The sequence below is a fragment of the Bos grunniens genome, chromosome 4 (genome assembly GCF_055505025.1).
Source record: "Bos grunniens cultivar Pamir isolate PY7600 chromosome 4, Bosgru_T2T1.0, whole genome shotgun sequence".
In the NCBI taxonomy this organism is placed as follows: domain Eukaryota; kingdom Metazoa; phylum Chordata; class Mammalia; order Artiodactyla; family Bovidae; genus Bos; species Bos grunniens.
This window is the reverse complement of record NC_141168.1, coordinates 48415264-48431872: the sequence shown is the minus strand read 5'-3', so window position 1 is coordinate 48431872 and position 16609 is coordinate 48415264. Positions and strand designations below refer to the sequence as shown.

At 38.9% G+C, this 16609-nt stretch overlaps 1 long non-coding RNA gene across 2 annotated transcripts in view; it reads right to left on the bottom strand.

Annotated features, from left to right (window-relative positions):
- Positions 1-1077: 1077 nt before the first annotated feature.
- The window catches only part of LOC147374066 (uncharacterized), a 43755-nt gene continuing 28223 nt past the window's right edge, over positions 1078-16609 (bottom strand). For both annotated transcript variants that reach the window (XR_015162390.1, XR_015162391.1), the window contains exon 4: positions 1078-3140. This is a non-coding gene — a long non-coding RNA (uncharacterized LOC147374066). The remainder of the gene's footprint in view (positions 3141-16609) is intronic.

Sequence of the window (16609 nt, the reverse complement as noted above, 5' to 3'; positions counted from 1 at the left end):
ACAACCCACTGCAGTATCCTTACCTGGAGAATCCCATGGACAGAGGAGCCTGGCAGGTGATGGTCCATAGGATCACAAAGACTCAGACACGACTGAAGTGACTTAGCAGGCATGCATACATTCAAAATAAATCAAGATTTTCCATAAAATAAGCAATTATTTGAACTTCTAATGTTTGAAATGTGCTAGTCCTTTGTGAAAGCTTCAGATACTTACTGAAACAGTATCTCAGGGGAAAAAAATGTGTGTGGCACAGGAAGAATTTAGCTTTAAAATAAATTATTGCCCTTGGTTGTTGAGTTTCCAAGATAAGAAGCAAATTAATACAAGAAAAATAATTCTAACAGAATTTCAGTACTTTCAACAAAAGTTAAAGAGTTTTAAAATATGCACATAAATTTAAAATGAAGCTCAGACAATATTTCTAATAAAGGTGAATCTTTGACAAAATAATTTTTCTCAGTATTAACACAGCATGAAAATGTTGGCATAATAACTTACTTAATACAAAACTTGGTTTTATTTTCCAAGAAAAGTCTAATTATTTTAAGCTATCTAAACTTTTAAAAATAATTTTATGGATCAAGTAAATAAGTATTTCCACTAAATATTTAGAATTATAGAAAGTCAAATCATAAATTTTAAATTGAATTAGTTAGCCATGTGTTTATTAAAAAGAATTAATTCTTATGAATCTGTACCAAAAAATGTAAGTGTAATCTCTCCAGTAAGTTATAATATTAATAGGAATTATGTTTATCTTAAACATAAGCATAATTTCTAAAATCGTTTTAACCTTGAGACTTTTGATTAATTTAAACTGAGAAAATTTTGGTTACTCGAACAATCATTTAAAAAATAAAATTCATTAAAATAGAGTGAATGCAAAAATACCAAGCATTATATACAGAATACCAACTTTATATCATTTTGTGGCTCAGATCGTAAAGAATCTGCCTACAATAGGGAGAAGGGAATGGCTACCCACTCCGCTATTCTTGCCTGGGAAACCCCATGGACAGAGGAGCCTGGTGGGTTACAGTCTATGGGGTCACAAAGAGTCAGACACGACTGAGCAACTTTTGCTTTAGCTTTTACTTATAAGAAAAGCTATCACTTTACAGGTGACCAAGGCTGTGCAAATACTTTGGAGGCATATTGGCAGACATGCTATTTTTTCTGCCTTAAGAAGGATGAAACAGATGTAGGTGACCACAGACAAATGTATACCATGGGGGTACATGAGGCATAGCAGCCCAAGCTGGAACTCTGCTGGTGAGCAGGGTGCTTGTGTTGCTGAACTATTCTCAGCTACCTGCTTCCCAGAAGCCTCTGTGCCTGTAGAAGGAAGTCAATTACCTCTGTTAGAAGTTGAAACCAACAGAAGAGATTGAAACTACACTATGGGTAATCATTACAAAGCAAGATGAAAACATTTATATTAATAAATGGTGGATGTGATTTGTCTTTTGATTTATACAGGAAAAAAAGATTTTGTCCTAAAATTTGATCATTCAAGAATGTGAAATGAAGTAGTAAACACCAAGTTTTGATTTGAAGGAATAAAAATCAAGTTGTAAAAGAACAGAGGGAAAATGAATTGCATTTTCCTTTGTTTTATATCTGCAAATAATGAGTTTGTAAGTACTAAAATGTTTACCAAAGGTGCCTCAATTTTGATGGATTCATTTGTAAGATAGGATTCAGGGACTGATAACCTTTTTCTGTTAAGGGCCAGAGAGTAAACATTTTCGTTGGTCTAGGTCACAGTCTCTGTTGTGACTATTTAACTCCTGCTAAGTCCCCAAAGCTTCCAGGGACAAGTAAACAAATCAATGTGGCCAGGTTTGACCTGTAGGCCCCAGCTTGTGGACCCCAGACAGATAAAAGGCTGCAAATCCTTTGAAGAAAAATGTCACGTGAGTTATATACAAAAAGAGTAAAACTAGAATTTAGTACTCTTCCTGAGAACACAACAGATTGATCTTTGGGTAACAGTTTGCTCTTAACAAGAAACAATAAAGACCATTCTATACTTTCTCTGTACTCAGTAACATCATAACTCTCTGTACTTGCTTTATTTGTTTTTGAGTCAGTTTGAACAAAAGTCTACTTTTGAAAAAGCTAGAATTTCTAATAATTAGTTAGTTTGCTTTGTTATTTCCTATTTTGTCTGAGTCTAATCATTTTCTGCCTTTAGTCACCTATGACTAAAGCTCATATCTTACTTTCTCTGATAAATATTTTGGATAGTGCCTTTCCCAATTTAGGCCCCACATTTAAAAAAAAATAATAATTCATCCTTATAATATAAACTAGCCTTTGGAATTTTCCAGTTTGGATAATATCAAAGATTTGCTTCTTACAAAAGAAGAATTACTAGAAATAATATGTTGGAAAATATTGTTGGAAAATCTCCACATTTTAATGTACATCCACAGTATTTATCAAAGTCCACGGTAGTAAAGAAGCTGAGATTTTCCAAAGAGAAGCACAACTTTCCTAAGTTAATTATACACAAATGAAATGTTATTAATATTAATATATTTTAAAACTGAATATCTTTTAAACTGGATGGAAGTATACTGTTGGTCATGTTCAAAGACTGGCACAATAACTCCCAAAAAACACTTTTCCAAAAATTAAAATTTTGTTTGTGTGTTTAAATATCCTTACTAATTAGGAACAATTATAACACCTTGCAGTTTGACTTAAAAGGCCCTGCATATTTGTCAATGCCCACCTTGTCCACCGTATATTTTTATTGTAGGGTAGTCATTGATTAACACCTTGTAAATTCCATAACATATTATACACTGAGAGCGGAGTCCATCAGCCTTGTACGTGATATTATTGTTGTTTGTTATCGACCATGTCACTGGCAGGTGTTTTTCTTCAAAGTTGACTAAAAGTTCCTGCTACAAACTACGTATGAGACAGTTGAGTCTTCTAGAAGAAATATTAAAATAGCCTCAGTATGTCCCATGTTCTCTTAACTAGTAAAATTAAAGTAACGGACTAACGGGTGTAGGCTTTCCAGGGTATGCTGGCACTGTCATCACCAAAAGGCATCTGTGTCTGTACCAAAGGTGTAAGTCTGGATCCTTGGTCCAGAAGCAGAGAAATTCATCAAAATTGGCCTGCAACCCAAGATCAGAAAAACAAGAATTAATTACGCAGGAACAAATGAAACTCAGTTGTGATTAATAGCATATTTTTAATAGTTATACGAGAAATTCCTTCTTAATTCTTATTGAAATATCTCTAAACTTCAGTTTAATAGGCTATATTGGGCTTCCCAGGAAGGGCAGTAGTAAAGAATCCACCTGCCAATGCAGGGGGTGCAGGTTCAATCCCAGGGTCAGGAAGATCTCCTGGAGAAGCAAATGGCAACCCACTCCAGTACTCTTGCCGGGAAAATCCCATGGACAGAGGAGTGTGACAGGGTACATTCCATGGGGTCACAAAGAGCTGGACATTGAGTGAGCACACACAAAGAAGGAAGGATACATATATACATAGGCATATACACATATTAAATTAAAATGAAATACTCTTTAAATGGTATCTTACTACAACCAAACTCTCAAAATTCAGGGAAAAAATTCTACAAAAGATCTTAATAAGATTATAAACTAATAAATAAATCTAAAAATCTAAGATTTATGATTCTGGAAAAATGACATAAATTGATGATTCTTTTCTAGAAAACAACTCAAAATAGAGATCACAATGATTAAATATTATGTGAAGTGCTTACTAATTTTTTTATTTTCTAAGACCACATTATTTACAAATTTTTAGTAAGAATAGGCCCTTCTTTCTACTCGAATATAATTAGAAAAACTGGATTTATAATCTTGACCATTCTATAAATGTCACATAGAAAAATAAATCTCATTTAATTGGATATGATAAACTGACGATTAAGGAGCAAGAACTACATATTATATGAGAAAATGATGCCTATAAATGTTCTACAAAAAATTGGTGTGGCACCTGTTTTGTGGCTTATGAAATCCTAGATTTACTGATGGTAAAGAATATTATGTCCTAGCTGGCCAGGAAAAGTGGTACTGCAGGTGAAACCTGGGAGAAGAGAATTGGACGGCTCTTGGTTTCAGTAGACAAATATAAAGGTAATAAAAATGCTTCTAGGACATAAAAAGGAAAAAGGTTCAGCCCTAAAAGTTTTATAAAACTTTCAGACACAAACTAACTCCCAAGCTTTAGGATCTTATGACTCTAGTTTTATTAACTGCATCATAAGCAGGTATTTGTGCATTAATTAACATTCCTCATTACATCTACGTTTTTAAAGCAGCTAGATAAAAGCAAATATCAGATTAATGATGTGAATGATAAAAGTGCTAAGTAAAAGTATGTGAGCAAATCAGTATGGAGGGTCTGAAAGCAAAACTGACACCCTGCTCTGCCTCCTTAGTGAGTAACTGCAAAACATTCCCAGTGCCCCCTGCTAGAAAGTACTTCGTACCTAAGAACAGCAATAACAACAAAACAAGAAGCAAACCCAGCTTTGCCCATTTTAGCTTGATTCTCAAAATATAGTCATACCTCATTTTTTCTCACACTTTGCTTTATTGCATTTTGAAGATATTATGCTTTTTATAAATTGAAGACTTGTGGCAACCCTGAGTTGAGCAAGCCCATTGGCACCATTTTTCCAACAGCATTTGCTCACTTCATGTCTCTGTGTCACATTTAGGTAATCTTCACAATATTTCCAGCTTCATCATTTTTACATTTGTCATGGTGATCTGCGATCTTTGATGTTATTATCATAATTATTTTGGGGCACCATGAACCATACCCATAAAAGCCAGCAAACGATACATGTTGTGTGTGTTCTGAGTGCTCCACTGATCAGATGTTTTCCCATCTCTTTCCTTCTCCTCAGCCCTTCCTATTCTCTGAGACACAACAATATTGAAATTAGGCCAATTAACAACCCTACAATGACCTCTAAGTTTCAAGCAAAGGAAGAGTCACATGTCTCTCACTTTATTTAGAAATCATTACACTCAGTGAGGAAGGCATGTTGAAAGCCAAGACAGGGTAAAAGCGAGGATTCTTACAACAGTTAGCCAAGCTGTATATGCAAATAAAGAGTTCTTGAAGGAAGTTAAAAGTGCTACTCCCGTGAACACATGAATAAAGTAAACAAAGAAGCCTATAGCTGATTTGGAGAAAGTTTTACTGGTCTGGATAGAAGATCAAACCAGCCACAACATTTCCTAAAGCCAACTCTAGTCCAGAGCAAGGCCCTAACTCTCTTCAATTCTGTGAAGGCTGAGAGAAGTGACAAAGCCACAGAAGAACTTTGAATCTAGCAGAGGTGCAAGGAAAAGCAGAAAGTGCTGATCTAGAAGCTACAGCAAGTTATCCAGAAGGTCTAGCTAAGATAATTAATGAAGATGACTGCACTAAACAACAGATATTCAATGTACATAAAACAGCCTTATCTTGGAATAAGATGTCATTCAGTACCTCACCAGCTTGAGAGGAAAAGTCAGTGCATGGCTTCAAATCTTCAAAGGACAAGCTGACCCTCTTGATAGAGGCTAATGCAGACAATGACTCTAAGCTGAAGCCAATGTTCTTTATTATTGTTATTCAGTTGCTAAGCCATTTCTGACTCTTTGTGACCTCATGGACTGCAGCATGCCAGGCTTCCTTGTCCTTCACCATCTCCCAGAGTTTGGTCAAACTCATGGCCATTGAGTTGGTGAGGCCATTCAACCATCTCATCCTCTGTCACCCCCTTCTCCTGTCCTCAATCTTTCCCAGCATCAGGTTCTTTTTCAATGAGTCAGTTCTTTGCATCAAAGTATTAATAGACCAAGTATTAGAGCTTCAGCATCAGTCCTCCCAAAGAATATTCAGGACTGATTTCCTTTAGCATTGACTGGTTTGATCTCCTTGCTGTCCAAGGGACTCTCAAGAGCCTTCTCCAGCACCACAGTTTGAAAGCATCAATTCTTTGGTGCTCAGCCTTCTTTATTGCCCAACTCTCACATTCATACATGACTACTGCTCATTTACCATTCTGAAAATCCCAGGGACCTTAAGAATTATGCTAAATCTACTCTTCCTGCGCTCAATAAATGGCACAACAAAGCCTGAATGACAGCACATCCAGGCTTTGCTGTATATTTTAAGTCCATTGTTGAGACCTACTATTAGAAAACAAAAGATTCATTTAAAAATATTATTGATTATTGACAATGCACCTGGCCATTCAAGAATTCTGAAGGAAATGCACAGGTGATTAATGTTTTTATGCCTACTAACACAACATCTATTCCACAGCCTGTGGATCAAGGAGTAATTTTAGTTTTCAAGTCTTATTAAGAAATATATTTCATAAGGCTATAGCTGCTATAGATAGGGATTCCTCTGATGGATCTGGGCAAAGTAAATTGAAAGCCTTCTGGAAAGGAGTCACCATTTTGGATGTGATTAAGAACTTTTGTGATTCATGAGAAAAATATCAACATTAACAGGAGTTTAAGAGAAATTGATTCCAATCCTCATAGATGACTTTGAGGGGTTTAAGATTTCAGTAGAGGAAGTAACTACAGATGTGGTGGAAATAGAGGACTAGAATTACATGTGGAGCCTGAAGATGTGACTGAATTGCTGCAATTTCACGATGAAAGATGAGTTGTTTCTTATCGATGAGCAAAGAAGGTAGTTTCTTGAATTGGAATCTACTTCTAGTGAAGATGCTGTGAGGGTTGTTGAAATGACAACAAAGAATTTAGAATATTACATAAACCTAGCTGTGATAGAGCAGCTTCAGGGTTTGAGAGGATCAACCTAAATTTTGAAAGAAGTTCTACTGTGGGTAAAATGCTATTAGGAAGTATTGTATGCTACAGAGAAATCGTTCATGAAAGGAAGAGAGAAAATCAATGCATTACACTTCACTGTTGTCTTATTTCAAGAAATTGCCACAACCACCACCCTGATCAGATAGCAGCTATCAACACTGAGGCAAGACTCTCCATCAGCAAAAAATAATAACTTGCTAAGATTCAGATGATGGTTAGCACTTTTTATTTACATGTTTTAGATGCAATGCAATCTCATACTTAATGGACTGCAGTATAGTGCAAATATAACTTCATAGGCACTGGGAAACTAAAAAAAAAAAAAAAATTGCATGACTTGCTCTATTACCATAAGCACTTGTGGTCTGGAAAAAAAACTACCCACAATATGTATGCCTTTAAGTGAGATGTTGAGCCCTTAGGTCACAACTCATTAAAACATAGCAAGAAAAAACTTTATTTCTGACTTCTGAAGTCCTGATGTCTCCAGATATAAGATTACCTTTGAGTACCTGACAATCAAGTGTAACAACTGCTGTTTTCCCACCACAAACATACTACAGTAATCTTGGTAACATTTTTTAAAAAGAACTTTAATATATTTTATTTGGAGAGTAGCTATTAAAAGCCTGGGCTCCCTTGCAAAATCTCTCTGCAAGTAAGCTCCTTTTCTGTTCTATATGCTTCTGTTTCTGTGGCTTCCTTCTATGTTTAAAATCTCCAAACTTCTACTTGTAGCTCCTGCAAAGTAGCTTTGACAAATTCCTTGTGAAACTGCTTCAGATTCCATGACCCTGGCTCAGTTGTAACTAACCAGCAGACATCCTTTTACAGCCCATGAGGATGCCTATTCTAAGGTCCTGGGAAGGCTTCAGCAGTTCTGAGCCTCTGTTGTTTGCACGGGGCAGTGACACACAGTCATTATTCTGACACCACAAAGTTATCATCTCTTTTCAGCCCCACGAGTTTCTTTTGACATAAACGCTTCCCTTCCAGTTCAAAAATGACTCTGAGAGGGAGGAGAGGGAAGACAGGCTCAGAAGAGGTCTTTGGGTATTAAATCAGCCCAAGCGTAGAGAATCCACAGTGGATTAATCTTCTATTTCCTTTCCATTATGAGCCTGTCTATGTGAAGAGTTGCTCTGCTTCTCAGTCATTATCTGACTCTTCAAAAAATTAATGCAGCTTCCAATTAGACCCTTTTTTTTCCTCTCCTGTTAATCTTGGTTCCTCCTCTGCTGTCATCCTAGTAAGCCAAGTCTCAATTAGCCAGCCTGCTGGTGATTACCATCTTGTTGCTCCGCTGTTCAGACATTCTTTAATTTCCTGGAGCATGCCAGCCCCCTTCCTCTCTTCTTACCTCCCTCTAAACTACTTTTGCTAAAACTGGAGCCCATGATGTCTCAGCCCGTCATCTTATTCTGCAGGGCCTGGAGGGCTGACAGGTACGATGTCTTTTTCAGTAGGTCCAGACACACTTGCATGTTTAGGAATCCCAGTAGATGAGAGCTTTCTACTGATGTGACCAGGAGTCTACATCCCCGTGAGACTCTCTCGTAACCCTTTGTACCAAAGGAATGTAGGAAAATCCAAAGTAGATTCTAGTTTTAAAAGTAAAATTTTAAAAAGAAGGAGAAAGAGTCAGGCTCTTAACTTCAATTATGAAAGATGATTGGTTGAAGCTTTGTTGTTGTTTAGTCGCTAAGTCATGTCCAACTCTGCAACCTCATGGACTGTGGCCTGCCAGGCTCCTCTATCCATGGGATTTCCTGGGCAAGAATACTGGAGTGGGTTGCTATTTCCTTCTCCAGTAGATCTTTCTAATCCAAGGATTCAACCTGAATCACCTACTTGGCAGGTGGGTTCTTTACCACTGAGCCACCTGGGTATGAAAGATGATTGGTTAAACCTTCTTATCAGTAAATCTCACCACAGAAATTAACTCAGAACTTTAGAGTTCTAGTCTAATTCTGCCAGCCACTGATTGACTTTGAGTAGAGTCACATCACATATTGACCTCAGTCTGTTTGTTTATAAGAGCTCCTCTGCTCTTCTACTCAACTTAAAGTTGAAAATAAAAATTTATTCTATTTAAAGCATACTAAAAGGACTACATGTGGGAAAAGACAAAGACAGTAGGGGAAGAGCAGACAAGAGGTGTTCACAAAATTGAGAAACTGGAACATGGATCAAGGAATTAGAAAAGACAAAGAGTAAATAGCAAGTGCCATCAGAGAGGGATGAAAGTGAGAATCAAGCCACTTCACAATGCAGACCCTCAGAAAAACTCACAAATTGGAGACACTCAGAGCTAGAGAGGATGGGATCAAGGTGGGAGTCTGAGAAAGGCAGAGGGGAAAGGAGAGACATTTAAAGTCATTAGAAGACTAATTCCCAGCTCCCTCCCCAATCCACCAGCCAGAACACCTACCTTCCCCTTCCACCACAAGACACTGGGTAAAAATGGAATCAGAGAGTCTCTAGACTCCAGTAAATCAGGCAGGGCAGAGATATCTACTGAAACTGGATCAACGGAAGTCTACCTACTGAACTCCCTGCCCCCTCCATTAGCTCCGTTGGTAAAGAATCCACCTGCAATGTGGGAGACGTGGGTTCAATCCCTGGGTTGGGAAGATCCCCTGGAGAAGGGAAAGGCTACCCACTCCAGTATTCTGGCCTGGAGAATTCCATGGACTGTATAGTCCATGGGGTTGCAGAGAGTCAGACACAACTGAGGGACTTTCACTTTCACCTACTGAAGCAGAAAACCGCCTGTCCGCTACTCAGCTTTAAAAAAAGTTGGAGGAGTGGAATGGAGCACACAGTGAGAGGGGGTCACTGGGTAGGGTGACCCTCCCAAAGGCCTTCCCCATCTGCTCATATCCACTGCTCACACACAGAGCCCCTCCTCTAGCACATGACAGCTTAATAAAGATATGGTCATTCCTAAAAAAAAAAAAAAAAGTCAGCTAAACAGAGGGCAACCAGGCAGGAGGATACTGATAAATCTGTCTCTGGAGAAATCAAATGGTCCCAAAAATGATCACAGAGGAGGAAAAAATTCCTCTACTCTCTTATATTCAGTGGCTGAGAATGCAAAATAAACTGACAGAAAGATATATACGAACAAGAGAAAAAAAAATTATTAACATGTGCATCATGTATACACATGGGAGAAGTCAATGATGAGTCATTCCAAGAGGTGGTCAGAAGCTGAGGTTTATGTAGCATCTTAAGAAAATAATAAATTTGTGGAGAAATGACAAGAGAAAGGAAGATAGGTTTAGGTTTTTAGGGATGACAAACTATGGGAAGGTAAATACAGGGGGTAAACTAAAGGACAATAAGAGTCATTTGGTAATTTGCTATGTAAATTTCTCTTAGTGTCCATCTCTCGGTTGATAAGAGTCCAAAGCTCTTTCCTGGTGATAAAGAATTCTACTCTTCTTGGTATAGGAAAGGGAGACACATTAACAAATTTATGTCCTACTTTTAGGCAAACAGGGGAGGGAAGAAAACTACCCTGCATCTGCTTCTTCCCAATTGCCTGCAGTTCAAAATAATAATGTCATAGTGCTATGTTTTGAGACGGCCTGTTCTGAAACCCTACATGACACATAAAAATGACCCATAAGTGCTGAGTATTTGGAGAATATACAAGTACCAATCATTCTATATAAATTCTATGAAATGATGAACATGTATATGCACAGCTTTCAGTCAACTTTTTAGCACCTTGCTCCTAAATATGAAAACATCAAAAACATCATTACATCCGGGAAGCACCTAACATGAAAGTCCAAGAATCAAACACACAAAGAGAAGAAAGAAAGTCAAAGGAAAGAAATATTGTATCAGTTCAGTTCAGTTGCTCAATCATGTCCGAATCTTTATGACCCCATGGACTGCAGCACACCAGGCTTCCCTGTACATCTCTAACTCCTGGAGTTTACTCAACCTCACGTCCATCGTGTTGGTGATGCCATCCAACCATCTCATCCTCTGTCGTCCCCTTCTCCTCCCACCTTCAATCTTTCCCAGCATCAGGGTCTTTTCAAATGAATCAGTTCTTCCCATCAGGTGGCCAAAATATTGGAGTTTCAGCTTCAGCATCAGTCCTTCCAATGAATATTCACGACTGATTTCCTTTAGGATGGACTGGTTTGATCTCCTTGCAATCCAAGGGACCCTCAAGAGTCTTCTCCAGCACCACAGGTCAAAAGCGTCATTTCTTTGGCTCTCAGCTTTCTTTATAGTCAAACTCTCACATCCATACATGACTACTGGGAAAACCATAGCTTTGACTAGATGGACCTTTGTTGGTAAAGTAGTCTCTGCTTTTAAATATGCTGTCTAGGTTGGTCAGCTTTTCTTCCAAGGAGCAAGTGTCTTTTAATTTCTTGGCTGCAGTCACCATCCACAGTGATTTTGGAGCCCCTCAAAATAAAGTCTCTCACTGTTTCCATTGTTTCCCCATCTATTTGCCATGAAGTGATGGGACCAGATGCCATGATCTTAGTTTCTGAATGTTGAGTTTTAAGCCAACTTTTTCAGTCTCCTCTTTCACTTTCATGAAGAGGCGCTTTAGGCAATAACAAAACACTAAAAATAAATAACAGACCAGCATAAGCTATAATTAATACCCTCAGGAGTAAGAGAAGATACTGCATCCCTGAAACAAGATCAGTGTATGGAAGGGACAGGGACAGAATGAGATAAGGAAGGAGCTGGGGAAAGAAAGAAGAGGAGAAGGGAAGGTAAAGAAAGTAGAAAAGAAAATTCAAGAACAGGAAAGATCTTGGGGGAAAAAGCACCCAAATTTTTCAAAATCCAAAAGAAGAGCTGGAAAATGAAGTTGAGGCAATTGCTCAGAAAATAGAACCAAAAGACAAAGAAAAATAAAATCAGAAAGAAAAGATCAGAAAACTAGAGCACTATTCCCATGACCAAATCTGAGTGAGAGTTCCAGAAAGAGAAAATAGAAGAAAAACAACAAAATTATTATTAAATGAATAATATAAGAATTAAAGAACTCAAACTTCCAGTGTAAAAGGATCCATTCAATGCCTAGCATAGTTAATTAAAAGAGATATCCTTTATTTCACATCACTGTGAAGTTTCAGAATACCAAATTCAAAAGAAAGATCCTCCCAAGAAGAGTCAAGAATCAGAATGGCAATGTTCTTCCCAATAGGAGAAGTGAATGTCTGAAGTCAATGAAATAACACATTCATTAGTCTTAGAGAGTGATTTCTATGATTTGATACCTAATCAATCTATCAGTTAATTTGTATGAAGAAATAAAATCATTTCAGACACAGAATGTCTTTAAAAAATTACTTCAATTCATTCTGTCTTAGGAAGAAATTTTATCAGTTAGGAATTGTAATAGTTACAGAGTCCACTGCAGTCCGCTTAAACATATACAGGTTTGTTTCTTTGTTTCACTAGTAAAAATAAGTCTAGAGGTAAAGTCAAGCCAGCATGTGACTTCAAGAAACCATCAGGGACATAGTTCATTCTATGTTTATGATTGATATTATTAGTACAGGTATCCTCATGGTCACTTATAGCTGTCAGAGCACCAGCTGTCACATCCATATTCCAGGCAGAAGAAAGAGGAAGAAAGAAGAAAGCACAGAGGGCAAAAACTGTCTTAGAAATCTCACATATTTATATGTCATTAACCATACCCATCCATAAGGCAGCCTGGGAAACATAGCTTTGTTATTTGCTAAACCTAGTAATATAAGAATTTCATTAGATGGTAAGAAGAGGATAATGGATATTGGTTAAGCAAACAGCAGTGTAATAAAAGATATACTCCACCAAAATGAAAGGACATATCAGGAAAAAAGAAGACATGATATTTGAGACACAGATGAGCTAACATAGTGTGGGACAATGGAAAGTCCTGTAGAGCAGGCTGAGAAGGCAGTTAGTCTAGATGGAGGCTAGGAGAGATATGTCCACAGGCCTGGTATGTTTAACCAGGAATGCCTGGTTTGTTTCACCAGGTATATGAAGTTTTAAAAGTTCTATTGGATAATGTGATAGAAAACTAAGTAAAGGAGTGGCGGGGGTGGGGGGGGGGAGTTGCACAAGGGAGGAAATCTAATCATAACATACACATTTGGTTCCTCAGTGAATAATACATTTTTATAATAAGAAAAACATCCAATTTATTTAATAAAAAATCAGTACTGTATTCAAAGATTGGAAAGAGGGACCATAGGAATGTGTGAGATAGAAGGAGTCTAACTCATCTTCTTTTATAGTAGGACTTTTCTAGATATGTCTAAAATGATAAATTAAGAAATAATATAAGCATACTGTTTTAAAAGCAATTACCAAAAGCAACAGCTAAAAGTTTAGGGAAGGAGATACATACAAAGAAATATATTCTTCATTATAAATCTTAAATGACATAGTTTAAACTTTAAACAATATATATGTATTACTTAGATAAAAATTTAAAATAGTTTTTTAAAGATTAAATGGTTAATGGGTATTATACAGAGCAAAATCAAGTTATGAACAATATGTGAAGTAAAATTCCAATTTGGAAAGCTTGTGCAAGAAGTATATGTGCAAAAAGAGCAGCATGACACTGAAGGCACATGCTATTTATTATATACGGGAATAGAAGTGTGCGTAATAAAGTCTAGAACAACATATCCCAAATGGATAATAGATCTTACTCTACTACTGGGCTAAGGGCTGGCCTGTAGCCAATGGTAAATGGGGACTTAAAATTTTTAATGGTGCTTAAATTTTTCTGAGAATATATATTTGTATGTTAAAGTGACAGACTTTTAAAAAGAAAGTATGGGGGAATGCCTAAATCATTTCTTCAGAGCCATGCTTTCTCTATGATTCTTTGACTTTCTCCAGCCCAGGTGGTACCCAAATCATCCTGTTCCAACTCCTGTCCTTAGAGCTGAGAGCTCAGGTAATGGCTTCCCCCAAAGACATGTGAGATGTATGACTAGGGAACAAATACTAGCTATTAGAGGAGGAGGAGCCTGGTAGGCTGCAGTCCATGGGGTCGCTGAGTCAGACACGACTGAGCGACTTCACTTTCACTTTTCACTTTCATGCATTGGAGAAGGAAACGGCAACCCACTCCAGTGTTCTTGCCTGGAGAATCCCAGGGATGGGGGAGCCTGGTGGGCTGCTGTCTATGGGGTTGCACAGAGTAGGACACAACTGAAGTGACTTAGCAGCAGCAGCAGCAGAGGATGAACTGTTCTCCTATGCATCCCGAGGATGAACTGTTCTCCTATGCATCCCCATCCCAATGTGTTCTACTTCAACCCTATACACAAAAAGGAAGCTCCACCAATATTTTCTCACTGGGAAGGATTGAGTCCTATTCTCCTCCCTCCCTCTCTCCCTCTTCTTTTCCCTCTCCTTTTTTCCCTCTCACCCTCTCAAAACTGTAAGCCCCCAAAAGAGCTTTCTTTCCTCCTCCAGTTACCATACCTGTGGGGTTCCTCTAAGGGAACAAGCCCCACTCCAGCTTTTTTCTCTAGCACTGGGCTTGTCACTTAAACCCAGGAAGGAGAGAGAAGCTTCCGCCATTCCTCCATTGAGTTGTACCAGTGTGATGGTGTGAGTTCTCACCTGAACCGGCAAATGCACAAGTTGCATGCGTGTTAAATTTCTACAATTGAATTTGAAATCGTACACCCAACATCATAATTCAGGCTGTGTTGTTCATTCTGTGCTGTCTCCATTTGTAGCAGCAATGACCTGTGGAGTCAGTTCATCCGTGTGTGTGTCTCACAGTCCAGTCTTTCTTGCTCACACCCATTCTCCACCACCTGAACTGGCTCCAGTGCCCTGGGGAAACTTCTGAAGCCACAACAAAATGTCCAACAGGGAAGACCTGTGTCTCCCCTCTCTCAGTCTCAGTTGATGCTATGTAGATGCACTTGGCTGGGGGGCTGTTCTTGGCATTGTTGGGAAGATTCTGCTTTCACCTCTGTGACATGTCATAGTCAGTCTTTAAGTTAGTTACCAGGTTGGCCTTGGCTCTACCTGAATACGTGTCCCACTCCTGACTGGGATCCCCCAAAGCAAGTATGCTGCTTCTCTCCCTTGGCTAATCTCTAGGTGCCACTAGGAGAGAGAGGAAATTACTGGATCTGTCCTTATGATGTGGTGGGGCCAGGAACTCTTCATGTGTCTATATGCACTACATCTCTACTTCTCTGTGTTATCACCCATGTGTGTTGGCACAGCGAAAGCTGCAAGTCTTGAAAGGCCTTGTGGGAAGCAGGGCACCAGTGGATCACTCTTGGATCCCCCAGATGCCCAGGCTGGGTTTGCCTTAAGCCTAGGTCCTTGCTCCCCGTCCAATCTTTGGAGGATTAGGAGAGAAGGGTCAGAACACATAACCTAATTCTTTTCTTCTGTCCAAACTTTGTCTTCCTCTCTCCAGTCTTGAGCCCTTTACTTTCATCCTCAAAGGACATCTACTACCAATCTCCTGCTCTGTCTGTCCATGCTGATGAGTAAATCCATATTGTTCCATATCAGGGAAAGGGGCTTTGTTGTTGTTTTTTTTTAACTTAAAGTCTAAAGAATTGGGACTTCCCTGGCTGTTCAGTGTTTAAGACTCTGCACTTCTAATTCAGGGATTGCAGGTTCAATTTCTAGTTGGGAACTAGGATCCCAATGCCAAGTGGCATGACCCTCCCCCCCCCCCAAAAAAAAAAGGCTAAAGAATTAAGTGTCTTTGCCCCTGTTGTACACTGTTCCTGGTGACAACATCCCCCAGCCAGTGATCATCAGGAATATGTGAGAAGCTGAGTAAGTTGAGTTTATTCTTTGTCACAATGAAAAAAACATGCACACCATGGGGAACTGTGATACATCTCAGTAACAAGGGGTTGTAAAGAACTTCTTGTAGGATTTTGGCTTATGTTAGGTGATTTTGCAGAGGGTTTAAGGAAGTGGATTTCTGCTCTGAATTGGCTGCTACAGGAAGCATGGGTAAGCTAATTCTATCTTGAGTGAGTGAGTGAAGTCGCTCAGTCATGTCCGACTCTTTGAGACCCCATGGACTGTAGCCTACCAGGCTCCTCCCTCCATGGGATTCTCCAGGCAAGAGTACTGGAGTGGGTTGCCATTTCCTTCTCCAGGGGATCTTCCCGACCCAGGGATGGAACCCAGGTCTCCCACATTGCAGGCAGATGCTTTAACCTCTGAGCTATCTTAAGATACCTCAATAAATCTTATCTGGAAAGAGGGAAAACTACAAGGCTAAAGTCATATTTGGCAATTACTCACATTAACCAGAAGAGGAGAGGATTAGTATTTTGTGGTTTTGACAATGTTCATGCTTTGCCAGTAGTCAGAAATGGTTGTACAGTCATCTTATTTTTGTCTTCAGCCATCATGACCAGGGGTTCCCTGGTGGCTCAGATGGTAAAGAAGCTGCCCACAATGCAGGAGACTTGGGTTTGATTGCTGGGTTGGAAAGATATTCTGGAGAATGGAATGGCAACCCGCTCCAGTATTCTCGCCTGGAGAATTCCATGCACAGAGGAGCTTGGTGGGCTATAGTCCATGGGATCACGAAGAGTTGTACATGACAGAACGACTAACACACACACACACACTCACATCGTGACCAGAGAGGCCTTGCCTTGAAGTTGATATTCTGTGACATTGTTCACATTCAACAGGAGAACGCCAAGGCCTAACTGACTGGCTTCCAAGTTCTAAGGGCTGCTTTTCTTTCCCAA